The 14,305-nt window shown below is 39.7% G+C and overlaps 1 long non-coding RNA gene across 1 annotated transcript in view; it reads left to right on the forward strand.

The window, feature by feature from the left end:
• Positions 1 to 3,571: 3,571 nt before the first annotated feature.
• LOC134296024 (uncharacterized) overlaps positions 3,572 to 14,305 on the forward strand; it is a 380,459-nt gene continuing 369,725 nt past the window's right edge. Inside the window, exon 1 of the long non-coding RNA XR_010002580.1 lies at positions 3,572 to 5,699. This is a non-coding gene — a long non-coding RNA (uncharacterized LOC134296024). The remainder of the gene's footprint in view (positions 5,700 to 14,305) is intronic.

The raw sequence follows: 14,305 nt of genomic DNA on the forward strand, positions 1-14,305 counted from the left end.
GCATTGCATCAAACATTGCTATTGCCCAATGTTGTGATCATCATCACAAAAGGACCACATGGCAAAGAGACCACACGGCAAGAGATTGTGCTCATGTCTGCCACCCACTTTTATACCCATAGGGACCACAGGAAATGATACAATTCTTGTCATGCCTGTCACACGGTCATGACTTAACTGTTTGAATCTAGATCCACATCTTGCTTAACCTTTCAGTGGAATATGCTGTGCAGTCTTCTTCCCTGTGATTCTCTCATTCCTAGCGATTAATGGGTATAACCCATCAAAAACTAGACTTTAGCCTACACATTGCTAACAGTACACCAAACTAGTTCTTGCTTTTTGTGTGCACAGCAGGGAATTGCTATGTTTAACATATAAGGGGTCTTCATCTTCACACTTCATCTCTCAGAAGAAACCAAATTCTCAACCTCTTAATCTTGAGACTTTTGCTGGGATCTAAATGGGAAAGAGTAAACTAAACAAAAAGTATAAGTAAAGAGATGAGATTTGAAGGAGCATAAAGTGGGGAAAGAAGAAAAGGTAATTTAGATGGGGGAAATGGGAGATGGGGTTTTAAAAAATGCATGCTGCTGTTTACTTCTCTCCCAAATTCAAAATGTTAATCTGGGGAGAGGAGGAAAGTAAAACCATGGATGGCATTTCCCAGCTATATTCTGGCAAAGCTTTTAGCACAGACATTTAACTTAAATTTAAATGGCAGTTTAACATAAATGTAATAGTTAATTTCCCCCTTCTGACGTGAATGCAATTGAATTATAATTTTAGCTTATGAACAATTAACTAAATGCTTAACCCTTTCTTTTAAGTTTCCAATCTCTGAGTAAGATAATGGCCATTCTACTCAGACATGGCATCTTTCAGGCACCTGCCACATCCGTTTCTTATGATTAATGGGATTAGTGTGAAAAAGAAAACTGTAAAATGTTATATATTTCACCACCCACCTAATGCACACACACTATTGAAAATGGGAAGGTCTATAAACTAGATTTATTTTTCAGGGGTTTCATTGTTTGGCTGAACTGGAAGAGGGGACACCATGGAATTGATTCGTATCACTTAGAGGTCTTTTTATTTGTCCTGTCTTGTCTTCACCAAACTGTACATCCAAGGATTTTACAGCATAGAATCCCAACACTTAAACACAGTATGAAACTCCAAAAAAGGTCCCAGAGACTTTTATGCTTCATATCTCTTTATCAGGATGAGCTCACATCTGTAATCAAACAAAAATCTGGAAAGTGGGTAGGACAGACAAGACTTTTTTCTGAAATTATACCTCAAATTTGGAATAGTACGCAGGGGTCTCCTTGACCTCATCACTGCTCATTTTCATGGGAGTTAGAAAGTGTGTTTAGTTTTAAGGAGCTTTCTCATTGCTGCTTCTAAATAAAATGTATTTGTTTGGGGACCAGGTTTTTTTTTTACCTTGGTTAGGTACCATGTATCTACACTATACAGTTAAAGCAATTTTGCTACCAGTCTACGTAATATGGTCCCATTCTAGAAAATAACGGGATTTGTGATTTTATAAGACAGTTTGAGGATGAATTAAACTAAAGTTGTCTAGCAAGGAATTCCAAGCATCTCACCAAACTATAAATCTATGGATTCTATAGAATGGAACCACAATACTTAAACATAGTATGGAACTCCCATATTAATGGGTATTTTTTTTTAGATTAAGTTTAGTCCTTTGGATACAGTGGGCCCTTAGTATCTGCTGGGGCTTATCATAGAATCATAGAATCATAGAATAGTAGAGTTGGAAGAAACCTCATGGGCCATCCAGTCCAACCCCCTGCCAAGAAGCAGGAAATCGCATTCAAAGCACCCCTGACATATGGCCATCCAGCCTCTGCTTAAAAGCCTCCAAAGAAGGAGCCTCCACCACAGTCCGGGGAAGAGAGTTCCACTGCTGAACAGCTCTCACAGTGAGGAAGTTCTTCCTAATGTTCAGGTGGAATCTCCTTTCCTGTAGTTTGAAGCCATTGTTCCGTGTCCTAGTCTGCAGGGCAGCAGAAAACAAGCTTGCTCCCTCCTCCCTATGACTTCCCGTCACATATTTGTACATGGCTATCATGTCTCCTCTCAGCCTTCTCTTCTGCAGGCTAAACATGCCCAGTTCTTTAAGCCTCTCCTCATAGGGCTTGTTCTCCAGACCTTTGATCATTTTAGCTGCCCTCCTCTGGACGCTCTCCAGCTTGTCAACATCTCCCTTCAACTGTGGTGCCCAGAATTGGACACAGTATTCCAGGTGTGGTCTGACCAAGGCAGAATAGAGAGGGAGCATGACTTCCCTGGATCTAGATTCTATACGCCTATTGATGCAGGCCAGAATCCCGTTGGCTTTCTTAGCAGCCGCATCACATTGCTGGCTCATGTTTAACTTGTTGTCCACAAGGACTCCAAGATCTTTTTCACACGTACTGCTGTCTAGCCAGGTGTCCCCCATTCTGTATCTTTACATTCATTTTTTTTCTGCCAAAGTGAAGTATCTTGCATTTGTCCCTGTTGAACTTCATTTTGTTAGTTTCGGCCCTTCTCTGTAGTCTGTCAAGATCGTTTTGAATTCTGCTCCTTTCTTCTGGAGTGTTGGCTATCCCTCCCAGTTTGGTGTCGTCTGCAAACTTGATGATCGTGCCTTCTAACCCTTCGTCTAAGTCATTAATAAAGATTTTGAACAGAACCGGGCCCAGGACAGAGCCCTGCAGCACTCCACTCGTGACTTTTTTCCAAGATGAAGACGACGCATTGGTGAGCACCCTTTGGGTTCGTTTGCTTAGCCAATAACTGTAGTTTTGTCTAGCCCACATTTTACTAGTTTGTTTGCCAGAAGGTTGTGAGGGATGCCAGGATACCCGCTCCCATGGATACTAAAATCCATGAATGATCAAATTCCATAATATACAATGGTATAATAGAATGATATTTTATATTTAAAAACACAAAATCAAGGTTTGCTTTTTGGAATTTTAAAAAATTATTTCAAACTGTGGATGTTTAAATCCATGGATACAGGATCTGTGGCTATGGAGGTCCAACTGTACTTTTTAAATAGAACGTTGCTAGTTCGCTAATGAAACAAGTACGTTTAATTGTGTATTTTTGTAAAATGACAGGTAGTTTGTGTGACTAACACACTGATTTAATGAGCACTAAGGATTAATATGAATTAATCTAATAAATTGTCTACCTTGGGGAATTTATATTATGTATGAAATGTATTTTTATGTATTTGGGCCTATGCTATCCATGAAAAAAAATTTCAGTATTCATTACTAAATTAGAGGGGTGGCAAATCGTTTCTAAAGTGTTTCCAAAATATCATTAGGGATCTGTATTGTAACTATAACAACAGAATGAATTTTTCGTTACTTTTTTGTTAAGTAATTGTGCAAGGCGAAAGCTACCAGGGCTCCTTTCTCCCTCATTTTTAGAGTTATTGGGATGAAACTTCCTACAATGGTAGAACACATTTACCACTGTTACCCTCCCCCTCCTCCTAATTTCCTCCCCCTTTGTCATACCCTTTGGGTAAAGAGCAGGGCTTCTCTGTCAACTCCGGACCTCACCATTCTCCTCAGAGTTGTTTGGAGGAGAAGCAGCACCCGCAAAGAAGACGTGGAGCCATTTATGAGACTTACAGAACTCTTCTGAAAGTCACAGGGCAGTGTTTTGAATCTTAAGTTTTTTTGCATTGGCACCGCCAGCATCTCTTTATATCGAGTCATAAGAATGAATCTTATGAAATAGATACAACAAATGAGTTTTAACCAAAGTTTTGCACATATGTGTGTGTATACACACATACATACATATACATAACACACAAATCTAAAATACATGTCTTGGTGTTAATTTATACTATATCTATCTATCTATATGAGAGAAATACATGTCTTCTCATTAATTAAAATGAAAAGCCCTTAGCAAAGTAGTCTTTTATTAAAGGGGAGCTTGTATTTTTATGATCCTTGTAACATGAGGTTTCACACCATCTAGAAGATTGAGCCTCCCCAGACCAAGATAAAAACAGTTTGAGCCTCCAAAAATTAATTAAAAATAATTGTCTGAGAAAGAGAGCTTCATTTCTTTTCCAATCCAACATTATTTAATATGCATCTGGGATTCCTCCTGTGAGAGATGGGGACTGCGAGAACAGGAAGAAGCTCTGCACCAAACAGGAAAAACTAGGAAAAGCTTTCTTTTCAAAAAAATAAATAAGTGCTGCATTTAGAAACTGATTCCCACAGGGAGGCCTCACTTATTCTCTAAAGTGTTTAATTCACATTTATTTCCTCAGGTAATTGATTCATGTGATAGAACCATTTAAGAAGGGCATATTTTTTAAAAAAATTGAGTGAGGAGTGATGGAATTTCAAAAAAAAATCAGATCTGTTTTTAAAAATCACAGCTTCACCAACCTGAATTATATTCTACCAGAGTACATCTTAATTTAGAGCCGCATAGTCTGGAAGCAGCTATTCAATAAAAGATGTGAGTCTGCAATTGCTACCCAGATCAGGAAGGCAGCTGCCCGGTTCCACTGGTTGGAAAAGCAGAAGAAATACTGGTTGTCCAAAGCAACACATATGAAAAAGAAAATGTTTTCATTTTTAAAAAACCTGGTTTGTAACTATGACTCATTTGTAAGTCGGATGTTTGTAACTCAGGGACGGCCTGTAGTCCAAAGAAATGATGTTCCAAACTTAGGTCTCAGGTTCCTGCTCCTAATAAATATTGTAAAGGTAAAGATAAAGGTTTTCCCCTGATGATAAGTCCAGTCGTGACTGATTCTAGGGGTTGGTGCTCATCTCCATTTCTAAGCCGAAGAGCCGGCGTCTGTAGACACCTCCAAGGTCATGTGGCCGGCATGACTGCATGGAGCACTGTTACCTTCCCGCCGGAGCGGTACCTATTGATCTACTCACATTTGCATGTTTTCGAACTGCTAGGTTCGCAGGAGCTGGGGCTAACAACGGGCGCTCATTCCACTCCCGGAATTTGAACCTGGCACCTTTTGGTCCGCAAGTTCAGCAGCTCAGCGTTTAACACACTGTGCCACCAGGGGCCCCTTAACATCAATAACATCATTGACAGCATCAATATTTTAATGTTTGTATAATGTATTTTTACCAATTACTGTTAATGTGTTTAATGTGTTGTTAATTTTATTGATTGTTTGGCATTGAATCTTGTCAGGTGTTGTAAGCTGCCTTGAGTCCCCTCGGGTGAGAAAGGCGGGATAAAAATGTTGTAAATAAATAAAACATCTACTCTCAACTGTTCTCTGTTGTCCCATTTTTCAGCTATTTTTACGTCCCAGTTTTTCTCTTCTTCTCCTACTTCCATTTGTCTTTAGCTTACTTGAACTGTCATTTGAGTTCACAGTGAAGATAATAAGATTTTATAAGTATAAATTTTATAAAAATAAAGTTTTGAGAATGGGTTAAAGAGAGGGGAGGAGGAGTTGGAGTTGGAAAAAGATAGCACTGCTAGGCACAGTGGGAGAAGATGTGTGTGAAGGTGAAGGAAGATCGTGATGACATGAGAGGAGAGAGATGGGAGGGGGAAGCACAGAAGAATTATTTTGGAAAACAGAGGAACAGAGAGGTACCTGAAGTAAAGGGCAGAGCCGGGCAGGAGAAGCACAAAGAAGGAAAGGATAAGAGGTATGATTGTGTGTTTGGGCATGTTGTTTACTCTATTCTGGTCAACTATTCTGTTGCACACCCCTTAGTGTTATTGTGCAGATTAAAGCAATTGTATTTTAAAATCTTCTCATCTTTAGTATCTGATTGGAAAAGATACTAAAGTTTTTGAGTTCTAGCCCCAATAACAGTGCAAAAGTAGTGCACTCAGCTCAGTAAGCAGAGGGGAGAAGAGAAGGGATAGAATCCTGTATTTCCCAATAAGCTCAGAAAGCAAACAAAACCTCCAAATTTCTGCAATCTCTCCTGGCTTGTGTGAGCCAGGGAATGACAGACCCAGAGTAAGGCAAAAAAAAAAAAAAAAAAAAGGAGAAGTGTAGTGGAAAGGTGCAAAGAATGAGGGAAACAGGTACAAGGTGAGGCAAAGTACAAGGACAGATGATGCAGTTTGTAAGTTTCCAATTAATTTCTTCTGTATTTTCTCATGAGAATCAGATGAAATTCGCTTTCATGGACTTAACTGTGAATTTTTGTGTCTCTATAACCTTTTGCCATTTGTAAGAAAACGAAATCTGGAAATCTGAAATGCCTGTGCATGACAAAAGTTGCAGGGGCTGGGGCTTTCTGTTGCTCACCATGCTGCTATTCCCCAATTTATATGGTTCTTGTACTGCTGTGTATTTGCACAACAATCTTATATGGTAGATATGCTGAGAGTCAGCAGTGATTAATTCCATGACAAAATAAAGATCTGAACATGTGTCTCTCTGTTCCAAGTATAAACACCAGAACTATAACACCATTCATTTTTTTTGAGTTTTTTTATTTAAATTATTGAAAACCTTTGAATTTTACATATTCAGTACTTAAAACTTATACATTCTTAACAAATTATAACACCATTCTTTTCGTTCTCTTAGCAGAGTAGTTAGTTACTATAAAAATGGCACTAAGATTGAAACACAAAGGTAGAAATAACTGTAATAACCAATATGTTAAATTTGCATAATGAGAATGCAAATTAGTAACAGGCATAATTATAATGTTTTGCAAATTAGATGCTTCAATGTGTGGGGTTGGAACATGACAGCTTCACTTGCAAGGTAATATCTTGGAGGTCTATACCGTATGGCCCACTTGTATGTTTGAACAGCTCACAAGGCTGATTTCACACATGGGTACCAATTTGCTAGAGTTAAAATGGGGCTATACCATTGTTTATATAGCCAATATCTTGCAGGAGATTTCTATATTGTTTATCCATAGTGTATTAGGATTGTTGCTAAAGTTCTTTAAAAAGTAAAAAAGCACAGGTATAGAAGAATATACTTATTCCAGCTTTATTTTGTGATTTATTTCCTTCCATAGTTCCCTAGTGTGCCTATGTGAGTGTACAGTGTGTGAGAGAAATGAGAGTGGATTTGCTGTATTACACCAACTTCAACTAGAGTTCTCATCAAAATAAAGTGCCCCTATAACTTGCACCCCGATACAAATACTTACATGGAAATAAATGTTATTGATTTCAGTGGAACATATTTTCAAGTAAGGTTTCCTACCATCATTCATTTGTCATTTGGATGTGACATTAAAGGGGGGAAAAACAGAAAATTCTTATCAAAGAGAGAGAGAAGGAAAAGATGATGTTTTTACATGGTAGGGGAGGGGAGATATTTTCCACACACGTATACACAAAAACATTAGGCTATGCCTTCAATTTTCTGCTTTCCTGATAGATCTTGATGATTTAATACAAACTATCAGATGCACATTTTGGAATTCAAGTGTGAGTAAAGGAGATTACAATGGACATTCTGAGAGGAGTTTTTAAATCCATAAATGACAAAGAAACTTCTTTTCTCTCCTACTTCCCTCTAGTTCATGAATAGGGGCAGATAACATTCCTGAGAGGTTACATGATCTACTCAGTCATAGAATTTGTTTGTTTTCCTAGTTCGGGGAAAAGGGGGGTGAGAAGAGAAAACGGGAAAGGCAGTGTGTGCTTCTGAAGCAACTGCAGCCACTTTGAACCTTATCAACAGGGACTGTGCAATGTGGTTTCTCTCCTCCTGACTAGTGAAGCAAATCATTTACGTGCAAGGAATCTCAGAGTGGCAAAAGGCCAGTGGATAGGGGGAAACTAAGAGAGAATTGCTGTTTTTCTTTAAGAAAAGCTGTGACCAGGAGACGCTGAAGGCACATCTACACTCATTCTTTATACTGAAGGGGAGTGAAGGTGCTCCTTAATGGCTGTATGATGCACAGAACTGAGCAACATTTTAAAAACACATTTTTTAAAAAAATGCGTATTGCTCCAAATTTTCTCTGAGAATCCAAAGCGAACCACAACTTTGGGGCTGCATAAGCAATTGGGCTGGTTCCAGGAGAGAATTAGCGGAAAGGGTTTACACAGCCATCCCACATTACCTGGGTTTGGGTGATCTGGGGACATGGGGTGGCACTCCTCCTCTCCCCTTGCTTCTCCCACGATGTCCAGGCACCCCAGCTGATATCACTCCATGCAATGAGCGATAGACATCTAGTGGCTGCGACTACAATGAGAACAAGAGGGGGTGGTTGTCTAGCAATGCCAAACTGTCTTTGGTGATCCTGAATGGTCACAGGAGTCCTTCCCACCTCTGAATTGGCCTGGTCAAAACCATCCTGGAGCTGATCCAGAACCTGACATTCCAGATTGGCCCTGAGATAAAGTGTCCATGTAGAACCCTTCTAAGAAAGACTTTCTCTTGTGCTAGCTTCCTTTTTTGGAATACGCACTGACACCAGATAATTATAGCTGTACAATTCCACTCTGCCTGTACTGCTTCCTATGAAATCCTAGGATTTGTAGTTTGTGTACAGGAAGAGCCTTTTCCCAGATGACAAATCCTGAGATTCTATCAGATGTTGCCATGGCAGTTAAAGTGCTCTACTTGTGTAGCTGAACACAAGGATACTTGTGTATTGTTCCTGCTTTGGGAAAGAAAAGTAGAGAGAATAGCTAAAGGAAGGATTCAGTTGAAAGTGCTATCATTTTTACTTTCCTTTTCTTTACATTGTTAAACCAAGATGCTTGAAGAGTGAAATAAATGAATTTCTCATTTAAATATGTACTGTGTTCTCAAGATCAGTCCCTATAGCAGTGCAAAATCAGCAACAACCACTTGGCAAAATAATGCTCACAACAAGCACTGAAAACAGTGAAATGTTTTCTTAAGGGCCCAGCTGCTTTGAAAGTAAACCTCTCAACCTGGAAATGTTTGTGAGAAAACATTCAGTCCCCAACTAGGCAGAACAGTCACATAGTTAACCATTCTTTCTTTCATGTGCTGGCCTGAATGTTTGGATGATCTCAAAGGGGTGAGTCATTCAAGTGTATAGATAATTTGATATCTTGTTCCTGAATGTTTTCTCTCTCAAGGATACTATTGTGAATAATGAATTACTGACTTGAATAGTCTTTTTGAAACACAGTTGAATGCTACCAAACAGATTTATGCTGTTTATCTGAAATGCTAGGTATACAAAATAATATATGCATTGCTGCTATACCTGTCAAGTGATAGGTGTGAGTATGAAACCTGCAGTAAATAGTTATGCCCACTACAGTCCTATGGACACCTACATGGGGACAAACACACCAACATATAGCCAAATAAGCATGCATAATGAGTATTATTTGGCACTAGCTGGGTACCTGGCATTGCCTGGGTTATTTGAAAAAGTCATTTTTTATTTTACAAAATGCATAAGGTTTCGGGTTAACTACAACTCACATCATGTCAGGTTAACCCCCTCAAACTCCATCAGTAGTTAAAGTTTGTCATGTTGAGCAAGTTTGCTCTAGATGCATCATTGGTGGAGTTCAGTGTGCTCTTTGGCTGCAGGATGAACTACAGCTCCCACCATGGTGGGTCAGTCCCCCTCAATTCCCTCCAGTAGGTTCAGTTGCTTATGGGAGTTCTGTGGGCCATGTTTGGTCTAGATTCATCATCAGTGATGTTCACAGTGTCTCTGGGTGTCAATGAACTACGACTCCCAGAAATGAAGGTCAGTTCCTCCCAAACCCCTCCTGTATATTCAGTTGGTCATGGTGGTTCTGTGTGCCAAGTTTGATCCAGGTCTATCATTAGTGGGGTTCACAGTTTCTTTGGTTGTAGGTGAACTACACCTCCCAGAATTCAAGGTCTATCCCTCCGAAAACCTTCCAGTATTCAAATTTGGGCGTATTAGTCATGCATTCATCATCATTTGAATTTGTGGTGCTCTCTGGATATAGGTGAACTACAACTCTCCAAAATCAAGGTGAATTCCCACTAAAGTCCTCCAGTATTTTTTTGCTGGTAATGGGAGTTCTGTGTGCCAAGTTAGGTATAAGTCCATCTTTGATACGGCTCAGAGTGCTCTTTGGTTGCAGGTGAACTTTAAATCCCAGTACCTATAACTCCCAAATGTTAAGGGCAATTCCCCTCAAAAGCCACCAGTATTCAAATTTGGGCATAGCAGGTACTTGTTCCAAGTTTGGTTCTGATCCATTGTTCTTTGGGTTCACAGTGCTCTCTGGATGTGAGCTACAACTCCTATAAATCAAGGTCAATCGCCCCCAACCCTATTCAGTATTTTTCATTGGTCATGGGGGTTCTGTGTGCCAAATTTGGTCCAGGTCCATTGCTCTGTCTTGATGCAGGGTGTATTACAACTTTCATCATGTTGAATCAGTCCCCCAAACCCTTCCAGTATGTTAAGTTGCTGATCAATTCCTCTGTCTGCTGTGCACCATAGAAAAGAGTAGGAAATGGTTATGGGAGAAGCAGTGGGCAGGATCACGCAAATTCCACACCAATGGAGAGAATAAGAAACACTGGGATGTCTGTGGTGGAGGAAAAACAGAAAATCTAGGATGAAATTGTCCCTGTATGAAGGCCTTCGCTTGGGTGGTGGGCAATATGGTGTTTGTGGAGACATTGGCAGGGGTCTTGTACATGTTTGTTGAAGCCCAGCCTCCATCTGAGCTGTCAGGTGAGCCTGAGGTTGGCCCCATTCAGCCTGTGATTGTCCCTGCACCTGCCTTGTCAGAGGTGCAGCTAGAGTTTGTTCCCGCACCTGCCTTGCCAGAGGACTCTGGGTTTGGGCCTGAGATGCAACCAGAGTTTGTGCCAGTGGATTCTGGGACCAGAGACAGAATGGTTGCAAGCAAGCAGTTTGAACCACATTCCTCACTGCAATCAAGGTCGGTTCTCCAGGTGTCAGATGGACATTCTAGTTTGGCTGTAGGAACTGATAAAGTGGGGAGGGATAATGAGCTTGACAGGAGGAAAGCGATAACTCAGTTGAGAAAAGAGAAGGAGTGTATTAGGAGGAGTAGGCGTCTGCTTTTGAAATGAAATAATGAGCAACCTTCTCACGGTATGGGATCTTGAATTTCCCAATTCAAGAAGGAAGATCTTTGCCTCGTGTGTATTTCTGCGGCCTTGTATCTTGTTTCAGGTTCCAGCTTTGCTTGTTCCGGTGTTTCTAGTTGATTTTGCAGTTTGGATTTGTGTTCCAACCAAGACCTTTGCCTTGTGTTCCAGCCGAGACCCTTGTTGTGTGATCCATCTTGGACTCTGTACCTTGGACTAAATTTGGAGTCTTGTTCCTGCATTCCAGTTTGATTCATGCCTTGGATTAATCCTTGAAACTCTTGTTTGGACTATTAGTGATATCTTTTGTGGGACTTACTTTGATATCCAGTCTGGACTATGTTCTTTGAGTGATTTTTATAGACTCTTGCCTCAAGTTTATCTAGTACTTTGTTCTTGTAGTTTTAAACCCATTTTATTGACTCTGAACTTTAATGTGCTATTACTTCCATATAATCTTCAATAAACAGCTTGCTTGCTTATATTCTGGAGCTCCAATGTGGTTTTGAGGTGCCTGCACAGCCTAGGGGTGCAACAATGTTCACGGCACTCACTATAAACTGCAATATCATTGGAGGGTGGGTCATTGGTGTCTCCTGTGTAGTGGGAGCTATAGCTATTTGTGGAAGCGGGAACCTGTCTGTGTAAGTGGACACCCCAGCCACATGCACATGCGCGCACACACATATACATATTCACTTTTATGATATGTATAGATTAAGTTACAAGAGTTCAAGGAAAACCTTCTCATTGTCCATCATCTTACCTGATGTATACAGGTTGAGCATCTCTTATCCAGAATTCCAAAATACAAAATTGTCTCCATGAGGGGCTGAGCCAGTGATACATTTGCTTTCTGGTGGATCAATGTAAACAAACTTTGTTTCACACACATAATGATTAAAAGTACTGTGCATAAAATTACCTTCAGGCTATGTATATAAGATTTATATGAGACATAAATGAATGTGTTTAGACTGGGATTCTATCTTCAAGGTATCTGACTATGTACATGCAAATATTCCGAAATCTGAAAAACAAAAAAACAAAATCTGAAACACTTATGATCCCAAGCATAAGTGAAAATGGCAAAGCAAGCTATGAGAAAAATTCTCCATGATTGAGCAAATCTGAGATCATTTGTGGATACTAAACAAACTTCTACAAGACTAGTGTAATTTTTAAAACTGTTTTTATGACTCTCAATTTTGCAGGCCTGTGATTTAACATGGTATGTTGAAAAGCTGATATGCCTTAATAGGATACAATTTCCTGCCTCATCAGGGAAAACAGTGACTGTATTTTATTCCTTCTAAAGCTGAGCTTGTGGGGAGGAGCAGGGGAAGCCTCTAAGAAGGCTTTGAGGCACTCAGGACTAGAAGCAGGTTCCTTCCTATTCAGTGGGAAAGACTTCCAGTGGCGCCACAGGCAAAGAAAGAAACACACTTCACATGCTTATTGATTAAATTTCTTTTTCATGATTATCTTTTTCGGTAAAAAGCACAACATATTTCAGCCTTTAAATTGCATAGAATGACCTTCCTCAGAGGCTATGCTAGAAACAACCATAAATATCAATAATAAATCACATTTCAAAAATTGGGAAAAGGCTTGTCACTGAAATACTCCACAGTTTGAAAATACAGCCCCACAACTGTGGAATAACATGACTCAATGTATATTTTCACTGTAGAATAAATGCAATTTGATAGCATGTTTACTGTTATGGCTCAATGTTATGGACTTGTAGTTTTACAAGGTTTTTAGCCTTCCTTGGCAAAGAGTGCTAGTGTTTTGCCCAACTGCAGCTCTCAGGATTCCATAGCATTGAGCCACGGCAGTTAAAGTAGTGTCAAACTGCACTAATTCTACAGTATGAAGCACCCTCATAGAGAACAATAACTCCTCTGTGAGATATCTATAGGTCCTTCTATTGTTATTAAAATACTAGTAAAGGAGCTGCATTGTAGCACAAAAACTTCAAATTATAATGAGGAAATATTACAACAGCAAACACATAGATCACCCTATAGCCAACGTAACAGCAACCCATTCAAAAGTATTACAAGAATAATTAACGTCATGGTGGAGGAGGGTTTCAGTTTGGGTTATATCCCAAGGAGAAAAAAGAAACTTTTTGTTAAAACCTAATTCCAGAACCCATTATTTTATGCACTCCTAAAAATACACACGAGGATAATAATTCCTTCACCAGGTCATCAAACAGTATAAATCTGTATTTCAATTTTGGCTCAATTTGTGGATCCTTTTTAAAAACTGTCAACCCTCCAAATTTCATGTTATATATGAGGCTGCACAGACTTTATCAATAAAATAACACCTTTAAGGTTGGAAGAGGGTGATTTATTAGGCACCATGGATGTTAGGTCACTGTATACCAATATACACCAGAAAGAGGCTTGAACTATCATAGAATTGACTCTGGACAGGAGGGAAGTAAATCATCCTCCATCATTTTAAAAAAAAATTTCTCTGGCTGAAATGTCTAAAAAACTACTTCAATTGAAGAAAAAAAATATTGGAAGTAAAAGGGAGGGGCCATAGGATACCAAATGGCCCTAAAGCCATTTATGTACATGGGAAATTTTGAAACAGATATATCTATTCCCATAGAGTACTTTAAAAACAACTGATATTCTGGGCAAGGTTTCCAAACGTTGTTTTCTTTATGTGGAGAAGCATGCAGATGATTTCCAAGATTTTTACAAGACAATCACTTCATTATCCCAAACATACATTTTCATCCCATGAACTCATCAGAAGTCAGTTCTCTGGACCTGACCATAAAAAGCAGGGGACCATTTCATTATCTCACTATATATACACTAGCAAAAAAAAAAAAAAAACCACTCCCATACTCACTGTGAAAGGACCACTGGCAATCTTTACAACATTTCAAGATTTCCACCAGATGCACTCTAGGGTCCGCCTCGTTTGCTCCATCACTGTCAACTCCCTGGTAAACCAAGGAGCTGAGTTGATTCTGCTATGCAAGAGGGGACGTTTGGAAGCGATTGTGTCCACTGCTCTAGTTGTCTCTGTATTCGAAAGATCAACCAGGACTTTGGCAGGATCATCTGCCACCATGACAGGAAACTCCCCAAGAGACATCAGACATCCATCTGGATCTATAAGTCTCAAGGGGCAGACCATCTTAATGGGTCCTCCACCCCTGTGGAGGTTGGAAGTCATGGTGGGTCTAAA

Source organism: Anolis carolinensis, chromosome 2 (assembly GCF_035594765.1).
Source record: "Anolis carolinensis isolate JA03-04 chromosome 2, rAnoCar3.1.pri, whole genome shotgun sequence".
Classification (NCBI taxonomy): domain Eukaryota; kingdom Metazoa; phylum Chordata; class Lepidosauria; order Squamata; family Dactyloidae; genus Anolis; species Anolis carolinensis.